The sequence below is a fragment of the Eptesicus fuscus genome, chromosome 12 (genome assembly GCF_027574615.1).
Source record: "Eptesicus fuscus isolate TK198812 chromosome 12, DD_ASM_mEF_20220401, whole genome shotgun sequence".
Classification (NCBI taxonomy): domain Eukaryota; kingdom Metazoa; phylum Chordata; class Mammalia; order Chiroptera; family Vespertilionidae; genus Eptesicus; species Eptesicus fuscus.
This window is the reverse complement of record NC_072484.1, coordinates 30,549,887-30,556,731: the sequence shown is the minus strand read 5'-3', so window position 1 is coordinate 30,556,731 and position 6,845 is coordinate 30,549,887.

The window sequence follows — 6,845 nt, the reverse complement described above, 5'->3', positions numbered from 1 at the left end:
CGCTTTGCCCGCTGTGGCCTCTGCCCGGGCCTTGAAAGGCAAATGCGCAGGAACCAAAACGCCAAAACGCCGGGGCGGCCCACACTGGAGCGCGAGTCCGGCCCGCGGGTGAGAGGCGTGGCGAGGCGCCCTGCACGTGGCCCGACAGATCCTGCAGGCCCTGCTCCCGCCGCCCCGCCCCTGCCTCGGTGTCACCATCTGCACGGGGATATGTATATAGGGCTCAGCCCAGTGCCAGCTCCTTGCTGCTGGAATTCGTGTCGGGCACCGTGGGAGGCAGCGGGGGTTGGGGGGTGGGGGGGGGGGCAGGGCAGACAAAGGGGCTGCTGTGAGGAGTTTGCCTTTCAGAGAGAAAGGGCACAACAAACCAGTAAAGGAATAAGCAGACAAGATAATTTCAAATAACAAGTGTTCATATAATGGCAAACAGATGTACCGCCTGTGCCAGGCTCTGTTCTAAATGCTCTAACTATGGGCGTTGGTTCTTTTAATCTCACAATAAGCCTAAGAGATAGAGTAATTATCACCCCCTTTCTCAGATGGGAACGTGGAGGTTGAATCATCTATTCAAGGGAAATGAGAAGTTGAGTCATACACAGCCGGTCCCCACTTAATTATGATGGGCTGACTTAGGAGGGTTTGAAAGTGATACAAAGTCATTAGAAATCACACTTGGAATTTTAAATTGTGATCCGCCCCCCCCCTCGCCCCCCGCAACCAGGCCAGCTATAATGCTTTCTTCTCCTAGTTAGCCACCCGATCATGAAGGTAAACAACCGTCTACCGTGTTGCCAGGGTTTTTTGTATATTGTGTTTTGTTTCCACCTTCCATCATGTCTACAAAATGCCCATCAAGGCACTTAGATGAAACTCAACATCATGCCCAATTGTGGGCTAACATACGTGTTCTGCGCACATTTAAGGTAGGCTAGGCTAAGCTATGAGGTTCCGTAGGTTAGGTATGTTAAATTCATTTTCGACTTACGATACTTTCAACTAGCGCTGGGTTTATCAGGCTGTAACCCCATTGTAAGTCCAGGAGCATCTGTATTCTTGGGAAAACGGGTTGAACAATTTCCTCAAGTGTCCCCACTCTGCATTTCAGCAAAGCTGTCGGAGGGGTCTGAGGTTTCAAATGGAACCTGGCCTTCCAGGTTGTTCTTGAAGTTATATTTATCGAGGAGAAAGATAGGACATTTTAAAAACAATGTATTAGCTTGATTTATAGTTTTTAAATATTTAGATCTGGGGGGTGAGTGGCCCTGGGGTCCCACCAATATCAGGAGTGGGTCTGGCCAAGCACGTAAGAGATATTTATCTTTTAGATGAATTAATCTCATTTAATTTATTCCTCATGCAGACTCTACAAGGGAAATAGCATCGCCTGTGTTTTATTGATGAGGAAACCAAGGCGTGGAGAGATTTAGTGACTGACCCAATTTGTCACGTTAGAAAGTAACAGAGATGAGCCTTGAGCCCTAATGCATCTGACTCCAAAATCCTTTACAATTGTCTCATGACAAGTTCACAGCCATTATGAACACATTAAATATATTATAACATCCTGAGCATGTCATTCGGTCTCTTTGGACACAAGGACTCTTTATATTACACTAGAGGCCCTGTGCATGAAATTTGTGCATGGGGGGGGGCTCCCCTCAGCCCAGCCTGCACCCTCTCCAATCCGGGACCCCCTCAGGGGATATCCGACTGCCCGTTTAGGCCCGATCCCTGGGATCGGGGATCCCTTAGTCGGACATCCCTCTCACAATCCGGGACCGCTGGCTCCTAACTGCTCACCTGCCTGCCTGCCTGATCACTTCTAAATGCCACCCCTGCCCCTGCCAGCCTGATCACCCCTAACTGACTCTGCCTGCTGGCCTGGTCACCCCTTACTGCTGCCCCTCCCCCCCACCCCCCGCTGGCCTGGTCGCCCCCAACTGCCACCCCCCACTGGCCTGGTTGCCCTCAACTGCCCCTCTGCCAGCCTGGTCATCCCCAACTGCCTCCCTGCTGGCCTGGTTGCCCCCAACTTACCCCGCCCCCTTGCTGGCCTGGGACCCCACGCAGCCTGCTGTTCAGTCGTTTGGTCGTCCCTCATTAATCCCCCTGCCAGCCTGGTAGCCCCTCACAGACTGTGTTCGGTCGTCCGTCCAGTTGTTTCAGTTGTGATGGCCCCTGGCTTTTTATATATTAGGATAAGAAAGGCCTTGATTCTTATTCTGTCCTCTCGGGCACTTTGGGAGATAAAAGGACAGAAGCTAATGCTCCATTTAACAGTTGTGGGAAACTGAGGCCCTGAGCCGTAGCCCCAGGGACCAGCAAGGCTCAAACAAATAGGGTCTACTTTTCTCATGCAGCAAGAAATCTGGGCGTGCCAGATCAGAGCTGGTGTAATTGTTGCAACATCCTCAGCAAACAGCTTCTACCTCATGGTCGGTTCTGGTCATTTATTGCTGCATAACAAACTACCCCCCAAACAGCAACCATTTTATTATTTTCTACAATTTTGTGGATCAGGAATTTGGACAGGTCTAAGCTGGGCATCTTTTGATTGATCTACAGGCATTAGTCACGTGGTTGTATTCAGACTGGGCTCACCTGGAGGCTTGAGATGGCTATCCTGGAATGCCCGGTGCTTTGTGGGGATGACTGCAATGCTGAGCTCAAATAGGCTCCTCTCCTGCACCATGCAGTCGTGGGGCCTCTCCAGCTGGTCTCTTCCGCAGAGTGGCTTGACCTTTTCCGTGGCAGCGCATGGATCCAAGGGGCCTTGGCAGAAGCTGCCTGTCCTCTCCAGGGCTAGGCCCGGAATTGGCAGAGCATTATTTTTACTATACTCTGTTGGCCCAAGAAGTCACAGGTCAGTCCAGATTCAAGTGGAGTGGAAATAGACAATTCCTCTGGAAGGAAGGAGAGTCAAAGAATCAGCACCCATCTTTAATTTACCTCATGGTCCACAATGGCTGCTTGAGATCCAGTCATCACATCTCAATTCCAGCCAGCAAGGAGAAAGAGAGGCGTAAGATGTATACCTCCCTTTTAAGACATTTTCTAGAAGTCACACAAAATATTTTTCATTGGCAGGAACATGTGACATAGTTAAGATGAAGGAGGGAATATGTGATCTTCATTACAGGTTGCCATGGGTCCAGCTGAAATGTAGGGGTTCTAGTCACTAAGGAAGGAGAGGAGAGTGGATATTAAGGAACAATTAGAAATCTGTCCCACAGTTGAATTTCTTTTGCTACCAACAGCTAAACTTATTCCTAATGAACATGTCTTATTTCCAATCGTTCCCTCCTAATGTATCCTCCACACTGTCACCAAAATAATCTTTCCTTCTAATTATCTTGTATGTTCCTAAAAGGTGATTATTTTAGTCATTCCCATGCCAACAGCGAGTGTGTGAAGTTTTTTGTATGGGGCCGTGGGATTTCAATGTCTAAAATAACAACAGGAGCATTTGCAACAAGCACTATGGGAACATATCTTACTCCATCTTCAGTAACTCCATGAAAGAGAATCATACATGTGGAAACGGAAGCCGAGAGAGGTTAAGTGACTTGCCCCAAGCCACACAGCGAGTAGGTGCACGGTGGAGATTCAAATCCTTGTCTGTCAGATTCCAGGGATGTGCTGAGGCACCCACCTGTGAAGCCCAGAGACTGTTACTGGTAACCACCCTGGAGCATGGGCAAGGCCCGCCTGGTGTGTGTTAGAAGAGGCAAGTGTGTCCAAGAATCTGCAGGTGCCCTGTCCTCCCTGTGCTCCTTCCGTCGGGAAGCCTGCGCCGAGCCCCAGGGTCAGACAGGCCTGCTTCATGAAATCAAACAGGCCCCAGGATTTCATGCCGCTTTGTTTCCTTTAAACCCTGAATGACCCTCGGGCCATGCGTAGGAGACTTTGCAGAACTGGCTACATTACTAAGCAGTGGTCAGAGGAAGGCCCAGTGACTCCTGACCTTAAATGAGGTGCCTTCCAGCTCTGAGGTTCTCTGTTCTGACCCCAGGTTCCTCTGGCCTTTATTTCACTCGGTTTGGGGACTTACAGGGGCTTCCAGATCCCCTGGGGTTCAGTTTTGCCCCATAAAAAGGGGGATTATGGAGAAGGGGAAAGGGACAGACATGTCTGGATTCAAATTCTGCTTCTATCTTTTCTCTGAGTCTCAGTGTCTGCATCTGTCAAATGGGAGGAATAGGCCACACTCTGCTAACTTATCCAGGTATTGCCCGCGTAGGATAAGGGAGGAAGTGCCTTTGCAGACCGGAGCTGGTGAGGCACACAGTTCCACTTCAGCAGATTGCATTTAGGGAACTAGGCATTATCCCTTGTAGCATAGGGAGAGCTGGGGAGCAGGGTCAACTCCTGGGGGGGCTCCTGTCCACAGCCTCACAGAGGAAGTGGCCAAACGGGGCATTTACACACAGATGCCCTGTCAGGGTCATAGCGATTCAGAACAACAGTGCTGGAGCCAGACAAACCTGTGACTGAATCCCGACTCCATCTCTTCTTAGCTGAGGGCTCGAGGGCAAGCAAGGTAACCTCTGTATTTTCATTTTCACATCTGGATGGTGGGACTGAAAACACAGCTTATTTCATCCGAATTTTGTGAAGAACTGAATGAGACTATGTCTTAAAAGCACCTAACTTAGCCTGGCCGGCATGGCTCAGTGGTTGAGTGTCGACGTATGAACCAGGAGGTAATGGTTCAATTCTCGGTCAGGGCACATGCCCAGGTTGTGGGCTCGATTCCCAGTGTGGGACATGCAGGAGGCAGCAGATCAGTGATTCTCTCTCATCATTGATGTTTCTATCTCTCTCTCCCTCTCCCTTCCTCTCTGAAATCCACACAAACAAACAAACAAAACACCTAACTTAGTGAGATGAACTATCCAAATGGTAGTTAGGACAATAAGAATTAACATTTTTGAGCCCTAATTACTAGTAAATGCTGTGCTATGTGTTTCATTGATTAACTTACATACTCATCACAACCTTAAGATGTAGTTAACTATTATTCTCCACCTAGAGAGGTAGAGATGGAGGTACAGTTAGGTTGAATAAGCTGTCCAAGGTCACAGTAAATGGTGGAGGCTGGGTTTGAACCTCAGCCCAGGCTATCTGATTCAGAGCCCACCTTAATCAATACACCACACTGTTATCATGGACCTTATAGTCTGTCCCCAATAGCACCCCCACAACTGCTGCGATAGCTGAATGGAATAGCAGTCACCTGACCCAAAGGCTGCAAAGATTTAGGCTAGCTAGCAGCCAATGAGATAGCCCTGATGCAAAAGCTCCACCCAGCAGGGCTGAGTGCAATTAACTAATCAACACCAATCAGGGCTGCCAGTTTGAATTTGGATCACAGAGTGTTAGGGCATACAATGCATCAAAGCTGAGAGACCTAACAAGATCAGATCATGCAAAGACAATGTGGGGACACAGGGGCAACGAGTAAGCCAAAACCTCCGGGGGCAGAGAGGAAGGGAGCGGAGGAGAGGAGGAGGAGGTGAATGGGTATCACCAGGCCCCGGTGCTGAGCGGGCCATGAACGAGCTCAGTCCCTGGAGCACGGGTCCGGAATGATTTCCCGGTGGTTCAACTGCACTCTGTGGGGCCTGGTCAAAACCCTGCCTTCCAATCCCTGTCTGTAGCTTTACTACAATCCCCATGGCTCAAGTCAACCTGAGAGCTTCTGCTCTTTTCAACTAAAATGAGGCTGGCTCAGCTTTCACCTTTAACCTCGGGGCAAATGCGAAGAATTGGAAGCAGAATGTGGAGAGGAGGAACAGCACTAGGACCCTCTGAGCAATCCGCAGGCCTGGCTCCCGCCCGGTTACAGCAGAGCCCAGGTCAGTCCTCGATCCACTTCGCCCTCAGTGATCGCTCTCGGTGATCGCATGACCACCGGGGATGACTCAAGGCCAGGCCTCTCCCCTGCCCTCCAGACTCCTGTGTCTGGTGGAGGACTTCACATTTGCATGTTGTGTTGCCCAGGCAACTAAAATCTAATCTGTTCAGAATGGAATTCTCAGCCACCCAAGGCCCCCACTCCAGCAGGATTTCCAGTCCAGGGAACGCCAGCCCACATGCTAACTGCTGGGATCAGACATCTTGGTGTCATTCCTCCCCTCTCTCCTCCTCCCAGGCTCCAACAAACCCTGCTGGCTCTACCTTCCTAACATATCCATGAACTGACCACGTCTCACCACGCCCCGCACGACCACCCTGGTCTGAGCTGCCATCCCCTGTCAGCTGGGGTGACCCCAACAGCTTTCTCCTGCCTCTGTCCTCGCCTCCTGCACTCAACAAGGCAGGCGGGGGTGGGGGGGTGTCCCGTTACAACCTAAACCAGATCTCTCAGTCCTCCAGCTCAGCGATTTCCAAATGGCGTGCTGCAAGAATTTTTAAAATGTGCAATACCTGACTATTTAGTCAGGGGCACTGACCTCTTTTCCTTAGACTGTCAAATTTAAAAAAGTGACAACAGCCAACACAACAACAGCCATCTGGTGCGAATGAATCAAAATTATACCTTTTTTTTTGTCAGATCGGCAAAAAAATATCATGTATTTTTGGTGTGCCGCCGAAGTTTAGTAATTAGTTTATGTGTGCCATGAGATGGCAAAGGCTGGAAAAAAATGCTGTTCTAGCGCAAAACCCACCAATCGCTCCGCTTCTCATTCAGAAAAACCAAAGGTCTCTACGGTAGAGCCTCAAGGTCTCCCGTTGTGTTCTCACCAGTTTCCCTCAGAGACCCGCCCCCTGACCTCACCTGCCGGCCCTGTCCCCGCTGCCCCTCCGTCCAGCCACACAGAGTGGGAGGAGCTCTCACCCCC